This window comes from Macrotis lagotis, chromosome 6, assembly GCF_037893015.1.
Source record: "Macrotis lagotis isolate mMagLag1 chromosome 6, bilby.v1.9.chrom.fasta, whole genome shotgun sequence".
NCBI lineage: Eukaryota > Metazoa > Chordata > Mammalia > Peramelemorphia > Peramelidae > Macrotis > Macrotis lagotis.
The window spans coordinates 98,032,987-98,057,940 of NC_133663.1; positions in this window are offsets into that span (position 1 = coordinate 98,032,987).

The window sequence follows — 24,954 nt, forward strand, 5'->3', positions numbered from 1 at the left end:
AAAAGCATTAGGATTAGAGATCTATGGTAAAAAGAGGAAGAGGAACCTCAGAATTACTCCAAGATGGACTCTTTGGGGGATTTCTAAGTACAACTGTGAGGTAAGTAACAAAGACTCTGATAGTTGATCAATTATATTGCAGTCTGAAGAAGTCTTTAGGAAAAGAACCTTTTCCATAGCCTAGTCAAGGCATAGCACCTGGGAAGTCTGAATCAAAAAGAAAGGCAGAAACAAAAGCAACAGAAAAGAGTAGCTTCATTGCACCCTTGGTAGTGTTGAGGGACTGAAAATTGAGCGGTAGCTTCTAGACAGAGGGATACCTATGGAGGTAGATTCAGCAAGGGAAAGCTAGGCAGTGAATCTAGCTATGATTGACCATAGGGATGGTGATGCATCCCCTGCCTCACCTCCCCCATGACAGTTCAAAAATTCAAGGTACTTCCTGGGGAAACATCCCAGCAGCAACAAGTCATCAGAGTGTAATTCCCTCTTTTCTTTCCTCTAACTAAGTTGTGCAATGGTAGGAGTTCTGGACTTAGAATCTGTAAGACTTCAAATACTTATTAGCTGTGTAATCCTAGGCAAGTCACTTCACCTTAGTTTTCTTAATAATCAAATGAAGATAAAAGCACCTTAAGTGCTTAGAATAGTGCATATAGTCAACATTGATTTCCTTATAAAATAAAATAAATAAAATGCCTATCATCCTTAGAATCAGAGACTCCATTACTAGACAATCTGCAAGGAAGCCTCTGATAAGAATAAAGTTCCCATGCATGTTAAAATATTTGTAATAACACTTTTTCTGTGATAGTTAAGAATTAGAAATAAAGGAGATACTTATCAATTGGAAAAAGGGCTAAACAAATTGTGTCACATGAATTTAATGGAATGTTACTGTCTATAAGAAATGATGTATGTAATGAATACATTAGGACAATCTGTATGAACTGATATAGAATGAAGTAAGTAAAATCAAGAAAGCAATATTCATAATGATACAACAACGTAAATAGAAAGATCAAACCATATACTCAAAAAATCAAAAGTCAATGTAACACTATGATGGATGCAATTCCTCAGTAGTTCAGAAAACAAGGACAACCCTAAGATATCTGTTATAGTCAATGTCATCCACATCCAGGGGGAAAAATATGGAATTCAAAAGTATGTAATGTTCACTTTTTAAAAAGTTCTTTTATATTTTTCTATTCTATTTCATGGTTTTCTTTCTTTTTCCACTTGGTTCTAATTCCTCTTATATGAAATGTAACAAATTATATAGATCAAGCAGGACTTGAAGCAGGATGAGAAAGACAGCCCCCTCCCAACCTATCATTCTTGGAGGTGGGAGGTCCAAAAGTTTCACTTATTGCTCGTTTTTTTTATTATCTTTTTTAATCTGTCAATTGTCTTGATTATTTTTTAATTCCTTAAAAATACCTTTTATCAAATGTAATGGTTCTTTGGAGGTGGGAAAAGAAAGGATATTGGGATAATTATCTCATTGTAAGAAACAAAATACAAATAAAACACTTATTTTAAAATGTTTACTCCCTTTCCCTCTAATGGTATCTCCCCACTGACCTGGGAGACTCTAGGAGCAGAAGTGATTTCCATAGGTTTATGGAGAGTTAAGAGCAATTTTACTATTTTATGCTTTCCTGATAACTCTGTTTTGCTTGTGATATATTTTTTTTTAATTCTTGAACTTTCACGTTGATGTGTGGCGTCTGTGAGTAGAATCCACAGAATTCTGAAACACTTATCCCTCCCTATTAAACTACAATGCAGTAAAGATCAGGTCAGGATTTCCTATTACACTTTAAATGTTCCTCCAAAACCTGAGTGTCTTATCTCTGCATTTTTCTTAGTTTGTTTGCAAAAGACAAAGAAAGGTGCTGCCTGCTATAATCTTTTTTGGATGCTGGGTAGGGACAGGGGAAAAAACTGTTACCGGGAGAAGATGGAAATAGACCTATAGGAATAGTTCAGAATACTTGGTGCCCCTATACTACCCTTTCTCCTTACTGAGGTCATGCTCAAACAATGTTCAGCTAAATGTGGTAGTAGATGGAATACCTGGGACAGCTAGGGTGCATAATGTACCTGTCCTAGTGCCAAGAGGACTTGAGTTCAAATTGAAACTCAGGCACTTGAAACTAGCTATATGACCTTGGGTAGGTGACTTAACCATGATGGTCTTGAATTTAGAGCCATCCCTAGTCATCCTGATCCATATCTGGTGGTTGGACCCAGATTGACTCTGGAGGAGAAAGTGAGGTTGGTGACTTAGCCCAACCTTCCCCTCCCCAATTCAAATCCAATACATATTTCTCATGGCACCATCTCCCTGATGTATTCTTCTTCGAGAACAAAGGACAAACATCATCATCCTCAAGTGATCTGGGTTCTGTTCCCCATTCTTAACACTAACTTGGAGCTTCTATTTCACCCTCTGTAAAATAAGGTAGACGGATAGATTGATTTCTAAGGTTATTCTAGATTGAACAGTCTATGATCTATAAGATGAAGTCTCCATTTCATTTCAAGTCTTAATAGTCTCAGTTTCAGTCTTCCTTTTCTGTTTCCTCAGTAGAGTGTAAGAGTTGGATTAGGTGATCCTTAAGGTCATTTCCAATTCCCTCTGATGGTTTAGGCATATTTGAGGGGCTAGATTTGATGCCCTCTTTATTGATACCCCACAGGAAAAAAACCAAGATAACATCTATCTATGTTCAGTAAGTGTTACTAGCCCATCCTTTTGCTTCATTAATAAAGTATGTGTGTGTTTTAATACAAATAGTGAATAAACAACTGGCTAGCATCTAGCTATTCACACTTAATTTAAATAGGAAGCCATCAAATGATCTCCTTTGTTGTGAGGAAGGAGGAAGCTGAAAGTTTGCCCAACAGTAATATCATATCGTCCCAAGATCTCTTTCTCCTTAAGTGCAATGTCCATTGTTTCACATCCTTTTTCAGGTGTATGCTTCAGGTTCAGTTTGTACTGCCCTTCCAAGCACAGTCCTTCTTTTTAGAACTCTGAGTCTTTGGAGTAGTGCACAGGGGATGTTGAGTCTGTGATTCCTTGGTATGGGCAGAAAGATTTGATATGAGGGTTCTATGAAATTGGTAATAATAACAATAACACAAATGGTGGAGTTTTCAGACCCATTTGAATGAACCTGATAAAGTGAAGGGGTATAGTTTTAAAGTCAGTCTCAACTAACTAACTGTTACAACTACATTTACAAGAAAAGCTGCAGAATATTACTATTCATTATATGATCTGTAATTTGTTTTTGTATTTTCAGAAAATGACTAAGCCAAAACTCGTTGAAAATAGATAGTTACAACAAAAATGTTTGTGAGATGTCAAACAATTTGCATTTATTTTTTAAAGCTTTTGTACTTTTCCTGTCTAGCTACAGTATTACAAAGGCCATGTGGACATTTTAGATCATTGAACTTAAACATGGAAAAGAATAAAGGAAATAGATAATTGAGCTAAATGAATAGGGAGCTTAAAGCATCAAAAGCTTCTCTCATGTATGAATCGCTGTTGTTCAGCCCTTAATAATCCTTTGAAATGTCATCTTTTTTCTCTTTGTACCAAAAGTTTCAATTAAAAAGGTGGGGGTAGAGGTGGGGTTGGGGGGAAAGAAGTTGTCATATGATTATTTAGTTCCTAATCGACTGAACCTGGTCCATATGTTTGGTTGGATGCTTCCTTATGCTATCAATGAGGTGTAAGCATAGGAGTTAGTTATCATTGATTCTTCAAAGCTTTATTCACATGATTTGGTCGAAAGCTGTAGAAATGCATCTTGCTTTTTTTTTCACTAATGGGTACTTCCCTCAGTATCCTGAAATACTGAAGACTAGAAAATAACACCTGTTCACTGAATACTGAATACTGAATACTGAAATGACAATTACTTTGAGAGTGAGGAAAGCAGAGAATATCTAACAGATGAGAACTCCCTTTTCCCAAGAACTATACATCCCAATCGAGAAACTCAAAATATATGTGTACAAAATAACTTAAAAATGGTTACAAAACAAGAAAACAAATAGAAAATAATAAATACTGAATTCCTAAGCAGAACTAATTAAAATGAATCATTAGAGGATAAAAGGTATAATCCATGACTGGAAAATATGTTTACTGAATATGATCCTGAGAAATTAAAGTCTTAAATTGGCAGAAAGAGGATGGGGACAAATATTCTGGGATCATGGACTCTCAGGTGTACTAAGTAAATACACAAAGTTAATCAGAGTCCATCAAAACTTGGAGAATACAGGAGAATAGTCATTAAAATTGGATAACTATTAGAAATGAAAGGCAAAGGAAGAAGTTTTATCTGATTTCATGGTTCAAGTGTTAGCAGGATGGGGTACTCATTGAAGATGGAGAGAATGAAAATGAGACTAGCACAACAAGAGACAGACTGAGTTAATGTTCCAGAAACATATTAATTTCTTTGCTTACCACAAAGAAAGTTGGGTTTGGTGATTTTAGCGGGGAGGTTGTTTTATTTTTCAGTATAGGTTGGTTTTCATTATCCTCATTTTGCTTTGTTATCTCTCAAAGACATTTGCCACCAGAATAGTTCAGGCTGGACCAGTAAACACTAAATCATTATCTCTCTTTTTGATGAAGTACTTTCAGACTGGTGAAAATGAATAGTTGTCAAAAGCTTTACTTCCCAGGAAGAGTGTGATAATGGAGACACTTTTATAAGACTTTTAATAAGCTAAATTCTCCAAAGCACAGTTCTGAATATTGGTCCTTTCCCCTGTAGGTTTCAAGTACTTTAAAGTTTTTTGTTGTTGATATTAATAAGGTTAATCTACTATAAACTTCTGTGTCTGTCACCTTGATCTCTAATCATGCTGGTAAATCCAGGCAACCATGATTTAATAATGCTAGCTTATAAGCTTAAGAGATTGCTTTTTTTTGGTTTTCATAAAGAAAAATACGGTATTATTATTATATTTCATATCATGCACTTTGGCATGATCAAAGGGTTTTCCAGTCTGGTTTGGTCTTAATTCATCCTAAGTAAGAGAAATCAATTGTTTTGTCTCATTTTGTAAATTATCAGGGGACACAAGAGAGACCCAAACAAGCAGCTGCACTAACCATCAGATTTTCATTTTAAAAATGCAAGGTTTATGGATGTACAAAGTTGCAGAAAAATTCCTTTTTTCCTGTAAGTTCTCAATTTTTTTTTGCTAAATTTCTTACTACTTTCAAAATGGTATGTATAATTTTAAAGAATTTTTCAAGTTGGAGTCATCCTAATCCTATTTTCTAGTATTTGAAGATTAACTTTTATATGTGAGATATTTGTTCTTAGGCAGACAGAGGAAATGAGTCAGTGATTATTTAAGCAATAATTTAATGCTTACTACATGAAAGGCAATCTGAAAGAGAAAAGCATTGGCAGCTGGGGAACTAGAAAAGTCCCCCAGTAGAAGACTGGGTTTGATTTGAGTATTGAAAGAAGATAGGAAAAGTATGAGATATAAATAAGAGTGTAGAGCATAGCATAATTTAGTTCTTTGTGATTTTTATTATCTTATTACTTATTACTTTCATGTATTCACTATTATGATTGCTTATTAAATTCTTTTATACCAGTGCTTTATTATTTTAAATTTGGACTACTTTTGAAAGCCCAGCAAAAATGCAAAAGGACACATGAAGTCAAAACATTTCACTTTCTTTAATTCTAAAAATGACTGATTAAATCAAACAAACAATGGTAAAAACAGAACTCAGAAAGACAGAGAGGTGGTGATTCACTTTAGGTTGGTGCTTTGGTTTAGTGTGATGTCATAGATACTGAAAGAGGGATGGAGAACAGGGAGAAGTGCACATTTGTAATATGGTGAGGAAGGCATAACAATATTTTATCCATCTAATTACAGATCTTTACAGTTATCTTCCTTCTTTTCACCTCCCCCCACCCCTTCTGTCTCTCTATCTCTATCTCTGTCTCTGTCCATCTATCTCTCTTCTCTTTCTCTTTCTCTCCATTACATGTATAAATACAACATTTAAATTGGAATCCTACTGAAATTACAAATAAGATGATAGTACTGCCTGATTGAGCAGGATATTGCTCAAAACATTGATTTTCTTCCCATTAATGCCTGATGTTATTTGGCAGATAAACACCTTGGATAAGGGACATTGACATACGTGTGTGTATGTGTATGTGTGTGTTTGTGTGTGTGCGTGTGCATGTGTGTGTGTTTTTAAGTTCTGCTTCTACTCCTAATACTCTAAAAATAATATTAACACATAACTCCAGTCTTTGTAAAGAGCTATCTGCTAAGCAAGAAATAAAGTGAATAGAATGAGCGATAGAATAAATTACAGAGGGATACTGCTATTGATGTTTTGTTTTGTTATTATTGTTATAGACTATTCCCATTATCAAGATGATTATCAACCTGATTGAAGTAGACAGATTCTTTTTCTGCTAACTTTACTTGAGAGGCAATACTCCTCTTGCCTCTCAGTTCTCCTATCCTTTTCTTATTCAAAGAATCCATGTTTAAGTTTTATACAAAATGTAATATAGTTTTAGTTCCAGGGGAAAGTATCTATATTTTTTTTCATTTAAGATTCTTCATGTTTTTTTAGTGACTTACTAAAAATCTAATATTTTTGATGTTAATAATTCACAAAATGATAGCAATGTTTTTAATTAAGACAATGTATTTAATTTAAATTCATGAGAGTACTGTATATGTTTTAACTTTGCATCAAATTAAAGTGATATTTCATTGATGAATATTAAAGAAATTATCCAAATCCAATACCATTAATATCCATTATTCATCAAACAGTATCTTAGAACTATTGCATTTTAGTACTGAAAAGGACTACAGTGGTCATCTAGCTCATACTCCTCATTTTAAAGGTAAATAAACTGAGGCCAAAAGAAGTTATGTGACCTGTCTGACATCTCATAACTAGTTGGTGACTAAGTTAGACTAGATTAAAGTCCCCTGACTCCCATTTTGGTGTGTTTTCTACCATGCCTTACTAATCTAATTTGCAAAGGAGAGAAGATAATCTTTCCAAGCTAATTAGAACCTGGGATGAGCAAACTTTCAGATCGAGTGAGGATGAAAAAAATTTCCCCGCTTGAAAATCCATTAGAATTCAATTTAGCTCATCAGCTTTGTCTTGACTTCATCAAATTAATGAATCCCACCCTAGCATTACCCCATCTCTTTATTTCTGTAGTTATTTTTATGAAATAGGAAATCTCAACCTATTTGTAGGAAACTGAGATGGGGAAAGCTAGCATCAAAGTGCCTTTAACAACAAAAATCTTGCACAATCATCAAATAGCGATAAAAGTGTCTTGCGCATTTTTTTAGGCTCATTGTAGAAGACAGAGGGATGCAAACAGGAGTTGCAGAATGAACACAAGCTGTGAGAGAGTATAGATTGATTGCGATCTACAATGATGAAGGGAGTTCTTTACTGGAGACCACGAAGTAAAGGGACTATCTAAGAGACTAAAGAGATCCCAGTTTAATTACTTATGATTCTTGTATAAGGAAGTTTTCCAAGCCTTACCCTCCATTTCACTATCAAAAAGATTTCCATAAAAAAAAACCAACAACAGAGCTGGCGGATTTGACTTCCTTACCTTTCATTTATTTTTGTTGAGTGGATAAAGTGAGATGACATTTGGAAAATTCTTTATAGATCTTAAAACATTATATAAGGACTTATCATTATCATTCTTACTATTGTTATTATTATTTATGATTATTATTATTATGACTGGTATTTTCTCTTATTTTCTCTGTATGTAATTCAGGTAACTGCCTCTGGGAGAGAAGAGTAGAGAAGAAATATCTAGACCCAATTGACAGGTTCACTTCATGTAACAACTGCGGGGTCAAACAAGCATAGTCTTCAAACAAAGAATCCCTGTCCTGTTTCAACTGCTAACAATATTTCCTTGTTAAGATAAGAGAGTTTCAGACACAGACAAAGACACACACACACACACACACACACACACATACACACACACACAAAACTTTAGTAAGGAATCGACCGGAGTTCTGATGCTTCTAAAGTTGATGTAATGCATTATTAAGATTATGCATCAGAGAATAAATAATTAAAGTGTTTTGTGACATAGGCCTTAAATGTGGAAAATGTTCAGTTCTCTGAGCTGTGACTTTTATTTGTATTGCTTTGAAAAGGGTGCCCAAGGTTTGGCAAAAGCAGAAAGAGCTAGCTCATCTTAATTCTTGAGCATGGCTGTCTTCTTGTCAGAAAGGTTCCAAGATGCAGGACAGTTTCAGTATGCAGAATGTGAGTTCACTTTTCTGAGCAAGAAAGCATTAGGACTGAGAAATTATCATTGCAGTCAGCTTATCAGTGAAAATAGAGACCACAAAGAGATGAGAAGCAAAACAAAAGAAGGCAAACAAAATTTAATCAAATAGATTCAGCTTGCATTTGTGAATCTGTATGCATATTCCTATTACTCTCCCCTCCCCTAGTATTTCTTTTTAAAGGAAAACTGTTAAAATGAAATATATAATAACTTTATAAAGACCAATACTGTTAGAGCCTGCTACTTTTTTAAAGCCAGAATTTTTAAATGTTCAATTTCAATTGGGATTCTGAGGGTCATTATTAAGTGAAGTGTAAATTTTGAATCGTAGGGATTTTTAAAAATTAAATTCCTCAATTGAATGGAGTGCATATGTATGTTATCTTCACTAACTGTAACCTATATTTATTGTATGCCAGCTATGAACAATTTCTTTTCATCTTCACAGCAAGGAACTGCTTTTTAAAAGTGTATTATGAATGTCTATATATGATTATACTATTGAATCACTCCTTTTCAAAGTCCTTTATAGTATGCAAATTAACTTGAGAAGTAATCTATTCAAATATGATGAAAATACCTTTTCTATTTATTCCATTCTATTGCTCTGAAAACATGTCATCACTGAACTGCATAGCCATATTCATCGACAATTACTCAAACACTTGGGCCAATTCTCCTCTGAAGCCTTATAGGATGATAATTACTACTAAATGACAGACAAAGATTTAGGCAGCATGAACTCATGAAGACGAACCATGCTCCCACTCACAAGTTGCACTGAAATCTTTATTGATATCATGAATGTCTAATTATATCACTGCATAGAAATAGAGATCATTTTGTCTCAGAAGCATCACTCTTTTACCCCAGCTTCATGTCATTACTCAGTGGTCTAATTTGTCTTTTTGTCATTATTCGCCTAACCCCTCACATGAAGAAGGCACAGTAATAACCTTAGAAACCTGAAGCAAGTAATGGAACTAGCCATTCACTTCTTCATGAGCACAAAGACTGTCACTTTATATTTTATTATTTTAGTTTCACTAAAGAATCTCCTTATTATGTTAGAGACATATTATTCCTTGTAAAGAATATAGTCACAATAAACTTCTTTTGCCAAGAGAATCATCATTTAGATGTTTAATCATCCAAAAAAGCCATTTACAGCTCTGTATACACCTTCACTCTGAGTATAATCCCTTAATTATTAATTGGCTTCATAATTCTGAATTTGAATGCAGCTTTATGGAGTTCTGCTCAGCATGTTATAGCATGTCTGTATTTTTAATCTCAACTCACAGAACCTTAACATTTTTGTGTGTTTTGTGTTGTTTTGTTTGCTCAAAGAGTACCCGTATTCTGCTCATTTTGTTTTATTAATAAGTCACTTATTTTCAAGTGATTTATAAATGGGTAACTAAGATTACTTTTTATGTGATTTTATTTTTTATATCATTTTTTAAAATTACATATTTCTTTGAAGCTAAACTCCTATGTATATATTTATGTATGTCTGTGTATGTGTTTGTGATATGGCTCAAAAAGCTACTCCATCACAAGGAATGTGAAACATACAGCCTCCATGTGCACATTTGGATCTTATCCAACAGTGAAAATTAAAATGATCTCTAGGTTTTGAACTTCTGCTTTCCTTAATAATAATTATAATAATAATGATGATGATAATAGTAATAATAAATAAGGAATTTAGATGAGAAGGCAAAGCAACTTAACTCAAGTTTTAGAGATATTTAAAAATATTAAAATAATAGCAGAACATTAATAAGTTATTGACATATTGAGAGAAATATGAAATTGAAGTCTAGATTAGTGATATATATATATATTTATAAATCATCAACTTAACAATGGTAGTAGTTTGCATGAGATTCACAATATTATCTATTGTTAGATACATTTTAGAGATTACCTTATGATGGTTGTGACATTCAACAATAATTATTTATCTATCTACATAGAAATATATACATACTCCAAATGCATATACATATATGTGTACATGGAAGAGATGAGAAACAGACAGATAGAGGAGATCAGAGGGCCAGAGACAATGCCACAGGAGACTTCCACAATAAAGAGGAAGAGAGAGAAGTCATTCAATCAGGAAACCAAGAAAAATGAGAACTGAGAATAGACCATAACTGTACTTAACAGGTTCAAAGAACTGGAAGGGACCTTGGAAGTCCTTTAATCCAATCCTTTCATTTAAAATATGAGAAAACTGAAGTTCAATAAGGGTTGAGTTATTTGCCCATGACCACATAGATATTAAACAAAGAACCAAGATTCCAAAGGAAAAAAAATCTCCTGTCTCTACAGCTCTTGTCCTTTTTTCATCATAACCCCTGCTTTACACACACACACACACACACACACACACACACACACACAGAAACTCAAATCAATTATAGAATAATAAAAACATTAATTGCAAATCTGTGGTATACATTGTCTTGTGTTTCATATTAATTCAGTTTTTAGAGAATAGGTACAAAGTTGTCTAACTTTTGATGAATAGATTTGCCTATGAGGCAATTCCTATAAGGAAACCACCTCTTATCTGATATTCTAAGTAAAGTATAAATAGTTAATATTTGTCGAAGGTTTTAAAAATCTACAAAGGATTTCCACATATTATCATCTTTGATTCTTACAACAACACTACTAATATTCCCATTTTACAGAAAAGGAAACAGAGTCTGAGAGAATTTAAGTGTCTTACCCAGATTCACTCAGAAAATGTGTCTGAATTCAAATTCAGATGTAGATCAGAGTGAAGGGGGGCAGTGAGGGTCACAAGAATCACTTGCTGACTTTGACTCATTAACCATAAGAAAAGTCAAAGTCTTTGAAGTATTAGACGTGATAAAGTTTTCAAAACACTTTCACAGGAATTGTCTTCTCTTGTACTTCTTACAGCATTCATTTTATATTTTTTGAGTATTTTCCTTCAGACTATCTCATTTTATTCTCCCATAAAGACTTCTGGACATCAATGGTGACAACATCATCACAATTCCTCTTATAGGACTAAAGAAAAGGATCAGTGAAGTTCTACCCCTTTTAATGCTCCCTTAGACTTAGCACCTTCAACATCAGGCCAGGAGAGAAGCTTCTAAGTGTTGGTGACCCAGAAATGTTAGTTATGCTGCTTTCTTTTTAATTATTGATCTTAAATGAACATCTTCATTAGCCTTATGCAGATTAACCTAAGGAAAAAAATTAAATTATGATTGCCACAATTTTCTTCCCACCATCTCTTTTCTTTGTTGTTATCTCTCTCTCTCTATCTTTTGTATATACATATATCTGTGTCATATAGGTATATATGTGTACAAACAAACATATAGAGATCTAGACAGTAGATTAGAAAGGTAACTAATACACACAAATTATGTGTGTGCAGGTAATTTTAATATACTCACATAAATATATGTGTGTGTGAACATATGCACATATAGAGATATGCATGAGGCATATTCAATTTAAGAGAAATATCTTATTCCCATGAAGAGAATGGTAGCATTATAGCTAAATCAGGGATTGTATCTATTAAAAAACTATTTGAGTTGCTATTAGTTTCTTATACTTGCATGGGCGCACACAGTAACAGTCATCAGAGAATAAGTATCTTGGCACAAAAATCCCCTACATTTTTCCCTAAAGCCTATAAAGTGCTTTTGATTGTAAAAATGATTTTAACTTTTTTACTGCAATTCATAAATGTGGCCTTTGGGCCCACTTTTTATGACAGTTGGAATAGCTCTGTTTGGACCGGCCAGCAACAGCATCATCGTTCTGTAGGTATTGACAGAGCAGCCGTAAGCGTCCATCTGGATATTATGCTTGTTTCCACACTCTTCTACATCAGTGGGTTTTGATACTGATATCAAAAAATGTACATTTCAGTATAGTGGCACTACAGAAATAAATACCAATTTATTCATTAGCACTTCCAGCTACAACACATTTTAAAACCACACTTTAAGTTTATAATTTTAAGACTTTCCATAAATTCTTTAATGCCTATTTCATATACATAAAACAATTTGTTTTATGTTCTCTGCTTTAGAGACTACCTTACGGTGATTGTGACATTCAACATTAATTTAAATACACTTTTATTTAAAATAAATTATGAATAAACCACATCAAATATTAATCTTTTATAGTTATCTTGCTAATGTTTCTGCCCTAAACCTAAGAATATATCTACACATGCAAAATAAAATACATTACTGAAGTAACTATGAAGAAGACATCAAAAAGCTTATCAAACAAGATTTTTATTTAGGTAGCTATCATTTGAGGCACTGAAAAAAATAATAGTTCTTCTACCAAGATAAGATTGTCAAAGATTATTTCAGTAAGTTTGTCAGAAGTTGTGATCCAATATACAGAATGTAGTAGCCAATTAAAATTACCTCTCAAAAACCAGTGGAATTACATCTATGGAAGAAAAAGGATAGACAAATTTCATTCTGAAACATACTATTCAATACAGGAATAATTTTGGTAAACTGACTGGAGAATAAAGATCAAAACATGGCATAGGAATGGCTGAAATTATTAGAATAGATTACTATAAGCATCAAATTATACAATTAAATATGAAATTCTTTTCCAATTATAATATACCATATAAATATCAGTTGTTATTCTTGTAATATGAATTGATATCTATCAAAGCAGCCTTCAAATCAGTTTGGCTTTAAATTTCTCCAAAAAATCATCCACTAAAATGTTCTTATTCTAGAACAAAGAAGAATGAGGAGGTAGGTGGTAGGCTTGTGATGGGGTGTGGCATCTATAGTTAATAAGGAAAAGTGCTTTTTAGAGAATAGAACGTGGTTGCAGAAGTCACCATGTTGAGAAGGACCAGAATAGAGCAATCATTTTTTGCCTTCTTTCTCATTCATTTCACAGTAATATGCTAGTAGTTTCTAATGCTCATGAATTCCTTCTGCACCAATCCCCTTAAATCCTTCCCCTTCTCTGTAGTCCCTTAACCACAACCCAAGTCAGATACTCTTTCTCAGTGGGACTCAATGTGATTCTCAATGAGATAACTCAGTATGCTCCAAGTAGATCTCCCTGTTTCCAGTTTACTTTCAAACCATTATTCACTCAATTGCTAAAATAATTTTCCTATGCCACAAATCTAACCATACCATTGTTCTATCCCCTTGCTACCAGTAAGAGAAAATACAAACTTTGTTGAGTAGAATTTAAGGACTGCAGTGAACTGGTTCTTCTCACCTAATAGTCAAAATTTAGTTTATAGGCCTCCCCTTCTCACATCTGTATCACAGTGAACCTAAATTGGTATACTCCAAACAGCTGTATTTTATAATAATATTTTTTCTGTATTTTTATTTTGCTAAAATTTTCAATTTATTTTTCAATTACCAAATATTTATTTTCTTTTCCTGCTATCTACCTATGGAAGGCAATAAAGAAAATTATATTTGACAATTAAAATACCATTGATAATTTTGCATAGGATATTTTCAGCAGGTCAGAAGTCAGATTACAAATGATTTAGAAGAGAGAAAAACACACAATTTATAATATAATTAATACAGAAATCTCTGGAGCCCAACAAATCTTTCTCAGTGAATCATTCCATAATAGAAAAAATAATATTCATGATAAAAGTAAATTTTTTGGAGAGTGAACTAAAACTGGATGGGTGGAGTCTTTCAAGATAGCTCATCAAAGTTTATACCTTAAACAGTTATCCATACTCTTAAAGAATGATGATGAGCTATTCCCAGAAGTAAAGAGGATATCAGACTGTATTACTGGTGGGAAAGTAATAATCATTAACTGATCACTATTAGAAAAGGTCATCTTTTAAAAACAAATTCTACTGATGCTACCTAATTACAAATTATGAAATAGTTAAAAAGCAATAAGAAGCAAGATGATTAAAAAAATTTTTTTAGCAAAGTTGACTTAGTGTTCAATGGGATTTAAAGTACTTCCCAAAATAATCTTGCTTACTTTTTCCAATCTTATTAAAAATTATTTTTGTTCACAAACTTTACATTCCAGGCAAAGTAATCTACTTCATATTCCTTGCATTCTATCTCCCACCTCTGTGACTCTCAAAGGCAAATTCCTATAGGAGGCCTATACTCTGAAATATGAAATACCATAGGAGGCTTATACTAAGCAAACATGCTTTTTATATTTACCTATTTTATATTCATATTGTTGTTCCTTGAAAAAAATAAAAACTCCTTAAGGGTAGAGACAGTTTTATTTGAAGGTTTTTGTATAATGTACAATACCTGGTACAATAAAGTCCAAAAGATGATACACAAATTTTTAAGATTATTTAATTTGTATGGCACCTAGTGGAATTCCTGTCATATAAGACATGTTTACTGTTTGGATAATGAACAAAAATTGCACAGGATGAAAATGTAGGGAGAGGTCAAATATATATATATATATATGTATATGTATATGTTTGTGTGTGTGTGTGTGTGTGTGTGTGTGTGTGTGTGTGTGTGTGTGTAGAAATGATGTAGGCTGGCCCCAGTTCTGGTTACTCTGGTGCTTTAATCCAGAATTTTGGGGAAAAGAAAGAGAAATAGTTATAGAATATCAGACAATGAATAAAGAGCTTTACTTAACCATAGTATGGAAAGACACTAGTCAAGGGTAGTACTGTATTTATCCAGATAGATATATGCTCTTTTATATAGAAATGTGTTGTGTCAGAGGGGTTTTTATTAGGTATGATGAATCCCCAGGGAATTAAGAACCTTTATGCGTTAATCTTTTGTGTTCTCATCAATTAGTGAGTTTTATCAGTTATTTGTGTCTTATCCCACTGAAATCAGAGGCAATTTTTCTGACTTTTAGGAGGAAAAATAAACAACTTGGTCTGCATAACAATCATGTTCACACCTTGGTGACAAAGTCCTAAATATCTTGCAGAGGAGTCAAACTTGTGGTCTCTCTCATTGTGAACTAAAATACCTACAAAATATATCAATATTATATAGATAATGATAATTTGTGTGTGGGAGACTTGTTTTCTAAGTCAATTTGCAACCTTCAAGGATCGATTTCTATTGAGTATGACACAACTTTGAGGATATTCCATTACTTAAATGACTTTCAGGATATTGTTGGAGAATCCTAATCTTGGGGACTCAAGAAGTCTCGTATAGGTAGTGCTGGAGGAGCCTGCAGCAAAAAAAAAAAAAAAAAAAAATGAAAGATTACAAAAAAGAGAATGAGCAATGCCATGGCCCCATGAAGGAGTGCCTTATAATGGGGGAGGACATGGAGGAGAAATCCTGTCTTCATCTTACCTATTTATTAGGACTGAGTCCATGATTTTAACAATTTGGTTCTTTACTGGATAATGCCAAATCTTTGCAGTTTACAATGGTTCTCCTAAGGGAAAGTAGTGATAATCAGCGGGGGTAACTTCAGGAACAGCGAAGTCACAGTACAAATGATGATCCTTCCATTATTATCATTGATCCTCATAACAGGTCAAGACAATTCTAGTAGTGTAGCTTGAAAGTCATTCATTACTTTCTTGTTTACGTTCTATCTTCTGCTAATATTTATCTCATATAAACAGAAGGGAATGTAATGATGTCTAAGGTCCATTTTATCCTTTTCAGTTTGAGCTGATTTCTTTTAGAAAAGGTTATGAATTCAATCACAATCCCTCTGAGTACTCCTTAGGAAAGGTTCTATCACATAGTCATAGGTTGGGCTCTCTATAGACTAACTTTATTTTATATTAGTCAGTCAGTCAATAATCATTTAAGTCCCTACTTCATATCAGGCACTTTCCTAGACAATGGGGATAAATGGAAAGGCTAAAGACATTTTTCCCTCAAGGAGCTCATAATCTAATGAAGGAGGCAATATGAAAAGTATTATAAATATATATATATATATATATATATATATATATATATATATATATACATGTTATAAAATCAAGAGAGAGAGAAAAGCAAGAGTGTTGTCCATCAATTGGGGAATGGCTAAGCAAGTTCTGGTACATGAATATTATGGAATATTATTGTTCTATAAGAAACCATAAATGGTAGGACTCTAGAGATGAATGGAATAAGTTACAGGATCTGATACTGAGCTAAGGGAGCTGAACCAAGAGAACAATGTACACATTAACAACAACACTGTGAGAGGATCAACCTTAATGGAAGCAGCTCCTCTCAGCAGTTCAGAGCTAGGATGACCATATTAGACTGGCTAAGGACAATGTTATCCCCATATAGAGGAAGAAAAACAAAACAAAACAAAACAACAAAAAACACAACCCTTCAGAATCTGATGAAGACTTTATAAGAATTTTCTCTTATGTATCTCTTTCCCTTAATCCTAATTCCTCATACCCAAAATATCTGAACTATAAATACATCTGTCAAAAATAGGTATGTACAATGCTAACCTGACTGTTTGCTGCCAAGGGGAGGGGAGTGGGAAGGGAGTGTGGAAGGAAGTTTTGTATCTTAAAAATATATATGTGCTTATGTATGAAAGAAATAAATTAATTACTTAAAAAACAACTTCAGTAAACCTAAGAATTTTTGCAAAAAAAATGACAGTTCTTGGCAATAAGGTGTGAGAGAGAAGGAAGAGTTGGGGGATGACCTCTTACTTTGTGTTTTTGGCAAATGGCAGTTTACTGAAAACTTTGATATAATGAAACAACAGATTATATTATAGAATCTGTGGACAGATGGGCTCTTGAAGGAACGATGGGAAGAAGAGGAGATTTTTACTACAGACTTTATCCAGTATAGATCTTCTACTCTGAGATGTTTACAGAACCAATGACTCTACTTAATATACTTTCCCTACAGACTCTTCACCTTTTTTCTTTTTTTCTTCTTTATTGGAGGTTATGGTAGAAAGTTACAAAGTCCAATTTCTGAAATACCTCTCCTTTTCCCAACTTGCTTGGTAATTTATCAAGGTTATCAGGAGATGTGATCAAGTTTTCTAGTCTTTGTAACAAACTTACTATTTGGAATCATTTTGCTTTACACAGTGGCTCACATTTATTCTAAGATGTTTGACTTATTTACTTTTTTATTTACATTTGATTTATTTAGTTAAAGTGTCCGAGCTAAAATGTGGTGGGGATGGTTTCAACCTTACACACACAAGGGCAAATTCACATTACCCATAGTGATTTGTAGATCATTTCACTTCTGCTTCATCATTAGAAAGCAAGATACTTCCAAACAACAACAGGCCCTTCCCCCAAGACCTTTCTGGGAAGAAGTTTTCTGAATCATTCCAGGGGATAGAAAGCCTGCCAAATGAAGGGATGGGATAAGGAATTTCAACCTATTCTAATCTACTTTCCCAGGATATATGTAGTTTTTTTAAGGGCATAGACTACTTGAAGGTTAGGCAATTCTGTACCAGGGATGCAATAAAGAAGGGTCCAAAGAGGACCAAACTGAATTGCATCCAAATGCAACATTATTGGGTCAGTTTTCCAGGAGGCTCCATCCAAAGAAACAGGTGGAACAGAGAATTTTTCCCTTTCACTCTCGGCTTTGATTCATCACAGGTATTATTTCTGGGAAGTCACACAACCAATCCCATTAGTCAAGGGCATGATGTTGAAGCTGCTATTTAGTGGGGGCAAACAGCTTGCCCTGAGATGAGGGAAATGAGTCAGTTTGCCATTTGTGAGGACCAAGCGTTATATAAATGATTTCTGAGTTGCATAGCAGATAAAGTTTTGGTCTTGGAATTAGGAAGATGTAAATTGTAAACTTGGCTTACACTTTCAAAAACTACAATCCTGTACAAGTAATTTAATATATTTTAAGGTGTCACCTATCTTGGAGAACTGTTGTGAGGATCAAATGTAAAATGATTTCAAATTTTATTATTTTTAGTTAGGAGTAGTAGAAGTGGTGGCAGCAGAGACAGCACAGTTGATAGAGCACTGGTCTTGAAGTCACGAGGATGGGAGTTCGAATCCTGTCTCAGACACTTATCACTTACTAGCTGCATGGCCTTAAGCAGGTCACTCAACCTGGATTGCCTCCCATCCAGAGTCCTCTCCAGTTATCTTGATTCACATCTGGCCATTGGATCCAGATGGCTCTGGAGGCAAAAGTGAGGCTGGTGCCTTAGCATAGCACCCCTTACTCAAATCCAATTCACAGGCTTATTTTGGCATTACCTCCCTGATGTCATGGTCTACTTCAAAAATGAAGGACAAACATTATTATTATACAGTAGTAGTAGTAGTAGTAGTAGTAGTAGTAGTAGTAGTAGTAGTAGTATAGTAGCAGCAGTAATAGTAGTAGTTGAATTAGAAGTAGAAGTAGAAAAAAAAGAAGAGTTATAGCAACAGCATCATTACTTCAATGTTTACTAAAGTGTTTCTCAGATAATAGTTTGTTTTGGGATGCATGGAGAAAATTCCTCCATTGATACAAACTCTAGGAAGCTCTGTCAATGAAGATGTTTTCTGACTGATCCCTCAAGACTTTCTCAAACACTAGTCACATCAGTTGTCGCCAAATTCACTGGGAGGACTTACCCAGATCCTATCCTTCAGGTTTTTAACAGTATTAATTTCTGGTAAAGTCCAAATTTACATTCCTATCTTGTAAAGCTCAGTTTCATCAATGAACTAGGGAAGTGGCCTATAGTTAAAATCTGAGGTCATTCATGTGGTGCTTCATATTTTCCTGAGGAAGCCTGGTCACAGGTTGTGGCAGGTCTTGAAGGACAGTCATAGATCTAGTATACAAACCAAGTTTATTTCAGTACTTTTACCTCCTTCTAGTTACAAGGAGCACTTATCTTCCTGGAATCAAGTATGAATAAATTCTCCTATTAGCTATCCATACCTGTTTTTCAGTCCATTTTAATTCATGAAATTTATTTGATTTAAAATTTATTCCATATATCTTTATTTATTCTATTGTTTCTTTTAAATATATTTTTGACTTCCAGGTATTTTTGACCTTCCTAACCTTTACTTCATTCATCTATCCTTAAAATATGAATGAGTGAAATCTATGAAGGATGAAACTTCACAATAATTATCACAGATGATTATATTTATTTAAATTCCTGTCATGTATTGGTCCTGTATAATCTATTCATCTCTCAAGAATAACCAAACAAATAAGCTCATGAAGGAAACTGAAAGAAATCAAAATCTTCAATTTATTTCCTCAGTTTCCATATATAGGTAAAAAAAAACTAAGGCAAACTGGTTGATGGAGTACCAGATACTCCAAAACTTAACTGTTTAATTTGCCCAATATTCACAAAAGAATGCAAATCATTCACTCATTCTCATCCTGCTTTTTGATAAATAGGACCACAGGCTGCTCTAGATAATTTTCTTCTATCAACTGGTTTCTATTTTGTTCACTTTCTGTTCACACTATGATCACACAGCTTCATTGGTAACCAAACAAGCCTTCCCTCTCTCTCTAAAAGAATCTTGAGAAGGAATCCTCTAAGGCAGCCTTTTATTTCAGTCACAGCTACCTTATGAATAGGACAGTGACTTCTTCCCCCGCTAATCTTACCCTGCTGCTCACCCGGTGGGAAGGGATTGGACTTAATTTTCCCTTTTCACTTCTTAACACTTGATAGCAACTGACTTAAAACAAAGATTTTCTTTTTCATTTCTTTTCTTTCCCTCCAAGAGTATAAATAGAAATTGTTTTTGTGAAAATAAACAGCACGGGGCTATAAATATTTCCTCCATTCCAAAGCATTTGAGACTGAAATTATTCACCTAAGATCTCATCTATTAGAGAACCCCTAGAAATGCAATGTCTTGAAAGCATTAATAAGTTCCATGTAGACCAAAAACTGCCCTAATTATATGGAAAAAGGTGTCATATGTCTGATCTACAAGTAAACAACTTCCATCTGAAAAGACTGGGATTTAACCTTGGCAGATAATAGCCTCCCTAAGATTCAACTTTATTTCTAATGTAATTTCCTCCTACAGACTACAACACTTCTTTCACTATTACCCCTTGAATCAAAAAGTTCCTTTTGAAGTAAATGGGAGTTTGGTACATGATTCCACCTTTTGATGTTGATTTGCAATCATTATTATAATCACTTTAGTAAGTTTGGTTTTACATTTTTTTTTCTTTTAAAAAATATCGATTCAAATAGGGAAAAAAAATTTTAGAACTGGGTAATGGGGGAGTGGTAACAAGAAAGGTTAGCAATTTCTTGACCAAAATTTGATTTCAGGTCACTCATCAGGCTCCTGGGCTTCATGGTAATTTGTTCATCCTTGTTTCATTAAATTGCAATTACTTCTGCTATCTCTGGCTTCATCCCTTTAGCTGGATACCGTATTAATTAGGCCTCAGGATCCTTGTAGAGATGAAGAATTCTCCTCTGGACAATGTTCTGCCAGAGTCAAGAGGTGAGAAAAAGGATGTTATTAGTGAAGTTAAGAATGATCATTTAATTTTTTTATTGTTGGAATTATAGAGGTCATCATCTTTTTCTATTATTTGAGCATCTCTAATTTTTCTGTTCAAATTTGAATAACAAAGTGTTGATATCTAACTTCTGCCAAAGAAATTACAAAAAAATAGGCCAATATGTTTTTGTTTTGTTTTATTTTTGTTCTGGAATATAGTTATAATATATTGTTTCTATCCATTCATCTGGAACTTTTCTACTGCCTTTAATTTTGAAACCTATATGAAAGTATTATATCAACAGTCAAATGAATAAAATAGAAAGCTCCTTATCCTATTTCTATTGGGAAGTTCCAAGGATGAATAATTGCTGCTATCCAAGAGCATATATATTATATATATATATATATATATATATATATATGTATATGTATATACATATGTACAGAAATGAATACACACATATACAAACTTATATATACATATATTTATGTATGCATATTTATGTGTGTCTATACATATCTGATTTAATTTCATGTCTCTACTCAGAGATTGGTCAGAGAACTTAAAATGATCTTGAAGGGCTCATTTAACTCTCTTACCTCTTTAATTAGGGAGACAGACTGGTAAAATGAAAAAAATAATGTAAACACTTTTCAGAAGAAAACTGTATTTGAGTCTTCAATTTAGCCTATGACCACAGATAAACTACTTAACCCCCTCAGTCCTTAAAACAGTTCTCAAAAATTTATTTTAGGGATTTTTTAAAAACCATCTTGGCAGGGTGGTTTTGAAGAACACTGGAAGAAGGCCAACAACTTACATAGAATTACAGAATCTTAGAAGTAGAAGGAATCTTATATATCATATCATTTTTAGTTTTTTTTGCTTTGTCATATCTGACTCTTCACGACCACATTCATGACCTTACCTTTTCTTAACCCTACAGCTCATTTTACAGATGAGGAAACTGAGGCAAATAAGGTTAAGTAACTTATCCAGGGTCTCATAGTCTAAGTCTAGATTTGAATTCAAGTTCTTCTACTCTAGGGTTGTTTTTCTATAGACTGAGCCATCTATTTGCCCATATCATGTAATATAAACCTATAATTCTATTTTTAAATTATCTCTCTCACTCCATATATATATATATGTGTGTGTGTGTGTGTGTGTGTGTGTGTGTGTGTGTGTAAATAATACAAGTCATCTTTCTCTACTTGTCTTCTACTCTTAGCCACCAAACTGTGAAAGAAAGACAAACAAAACACTTGTTATAAAAGAAATATATTCAAGCAAATTGACTTTGTCCCTCCAAGTCCCCCCACCAAAAAAAAAAAGGCTTATTCTTTACTCTGAGACCTTTGTCTCTATCAGGAGACAAGTATCACAGTTCCTCCTAAGTCATATGGAAACATCGCTGATCATTATGTTAGTAAGAGTTCCTAATGATTTCAAAGTTGCCTAGCTTTTTCATATTGTTGCTACTGTATAAATTGTACTCTTAGTGATTCTGTTTACTTCACTCTGTATTAGTTCATACAAGGTTTTTGAGATTTCCCCACAGCTAACCCCTTCATCATCTTTTACAATAAAAATAGAATTCCATCATATGTTCATAACATAGATTTTTCAGATATTTCCCAATTTATGGGTACCTCCTTAACATTCCCATTCTTTGTCACCACAGAAAAATCTATCAATATTTTTGCACATCCTTAATTAGAATTTATTCTGCTTAGGAATAATCTTTTTCTCTAGTTCCCTTTTCTGTCTACTCCCTTTGCCCTCCATTTTTCTATGAGATACTTAACATTTCTCTTTTTTCTTTTTTATCTCAGTTTTTATATTTCTTTTTTTCTCATGGACTCATTGGTTTCTAGTTAATTCCATTTTTCAGGGATTTTATTGCTTGTTCAATGTTTTTACATATCTTGTACAAAGCTGTCACTTCCCTTTCACACTTTTCTTTTTTTCATGGTTCTCTTCTCATTCCTATTCCCTCCATTAACATTTTTATTTTATTTATTAAAAGAAATTTTAAAACGCTTTTTTTGCCTTTTCTAAAAATTTTAGTTGAATTTGCATACAAATTGTGTGCTGCATTGAGGTCCTGCTTGTGGATGTTTGATTTGGAACCATTCATTCTCTTCTTCTGAATATGTGTTTTGAGTATCCCTGTCACAATTATTGAATCTCATAATGTGATTCTCTTTTTTGGTTTGTTCATTCTTCCAGTCTACTTCCTTACTTTGAACTTGATTTTAGGACTGTCCTCTGAGAAGCTTTCAGCTAGTCTTCTTGCTTTCTTTTTTTAAAAAAAAATTTTGTTTATTTTCATCCATTTGAGTGTTCATATTTTCAAGTTACAAAATTTTTTTCCACCCTCTCTTCCCACCCCCCCTCCCCTCAGGTTAACATTGTACTTACATATTTTGATAAACATGTTTACAGATTAGCATTAATTATTTTCCCTATGAGGAATTAGGATTAAAGGAAAGAGATACATAAGAGATAATTTTCATAAAGTGTTCATTGGATTCTGGAGGGTTTTATATGTCTGTGTGTGTTTGTGTGTGTGTGTGTGTGTGTGTGTGTGTGTGTGTGTGTGTGTGTTTTCTCTCTTTCTTTCTTAGAGTACTGAGTGTTTTATTATTCCAAGATCTCAGGGAGAGCTCTTCCTCAGACTTAGAGACTTTCAGTGCTCAGCAAGGGGTCTGGTCCAAGGCAAAGACCAGATTGATGCTCTGGTGGCACCTTCAACCCCCATCAGATCTCTTCAAATTCCTGACCTGGATTTGAATCTGAGCAACAGTGGATTACTGCTGAATACATTATCAGCCAGCCAATTCCATTCTGGTTCTGATAAGTAGAACTATAAGCTTCCCTTTGTTTCGATATTTTTGCCATGGTTATTGATCTGAAACCTTCAAAGTTGGCTAGAAGTTAGAATTCAGATTATGTTTTGACCCTAAGATCTAGGTCTTGAGGCTGTTGTTTGCTTCTAGGTACATAGCCTAGTCACTAGCTACTTTAGAATGTCACCCCTGGATGTAAGTGAGTATCTTCCTCAGTCCTGGATCTGTGATTCAGAAGTGTGTGTGTGTGTGTGTGTGTGTGTGTGTGTGTGTGTGTGTGTGTGTGTGTGTGTGTGTGTGATAGGTTCCAAAGCTGCTCTTGGTATCTCTTCCTTCATAATTCTCCAGGTATTTTCCCTGATACAGAGAATTTCTCAGCCCTGGTGTACTCCTCTCTGTCTCCTGAGTCACATTGACTTTTTCTTAGATTTCCCTTCAGGATTCAATTTGTTCATTTTCTGAATCTGGAAGAATTTTAAGGGGGAAATAACTACACTGCTTCCTGTTATACCATCATAATTGCTCTGCTTTTCATTCTGTAATTTTATAAACAAAGAGCTTGATGTCCAGGGAATTCAAGTAGTTTATTCAAGGCCACAATACTAAGTCTAAAACCCAGATTTCTTGATTTCCAAGTTAGTGATCATGCTGACACTTTTTAAGGCTTTTTTAAAGGTTTTTTTCCCCCCCAGTAATGAGTAAAGATAATTTTCAGCATTCATTTTTGGTAAGATTTTGAGTTCCATATTTTTCTCCCCCCTCCCTTCCATTCTCCTTGCCCTTGATAGTGAGTAACCTGAAATAGGTTATATATGTACAACTATCGTGATGAATCTTCTGCAAAATTTTAGTAATCTATAATTATTTCAAAATTTTAAGAATTCATAATTTTCAGATCTCCCACTAGTCATACAAACTGCAAGATTTAACTTTCCTTGAGGGATAGCCTTAACATGATGCTGTGAGGGGAAAATCTGAGCACTAGATTGCTCTAGCATTGAACCTGTATGCATTTTCCTAGGATGTTTCATGACCAGTAAACATACAGCTATCAATTCTATACTTAAAGTTTTTCTAACTTGGTAGACCTTATCCAGGTTTATGTTCCATTATTATCTGTTTAGAAAATTGAAGATAACCTTCATGGAAAATATGATAAGACCTTAATGGACCTTTATTGCTTGCAATCTTTTCCTCCTTGCAGCAAAATCTCTCAAAATAAAGCTTTCGTCCATTTCTTCT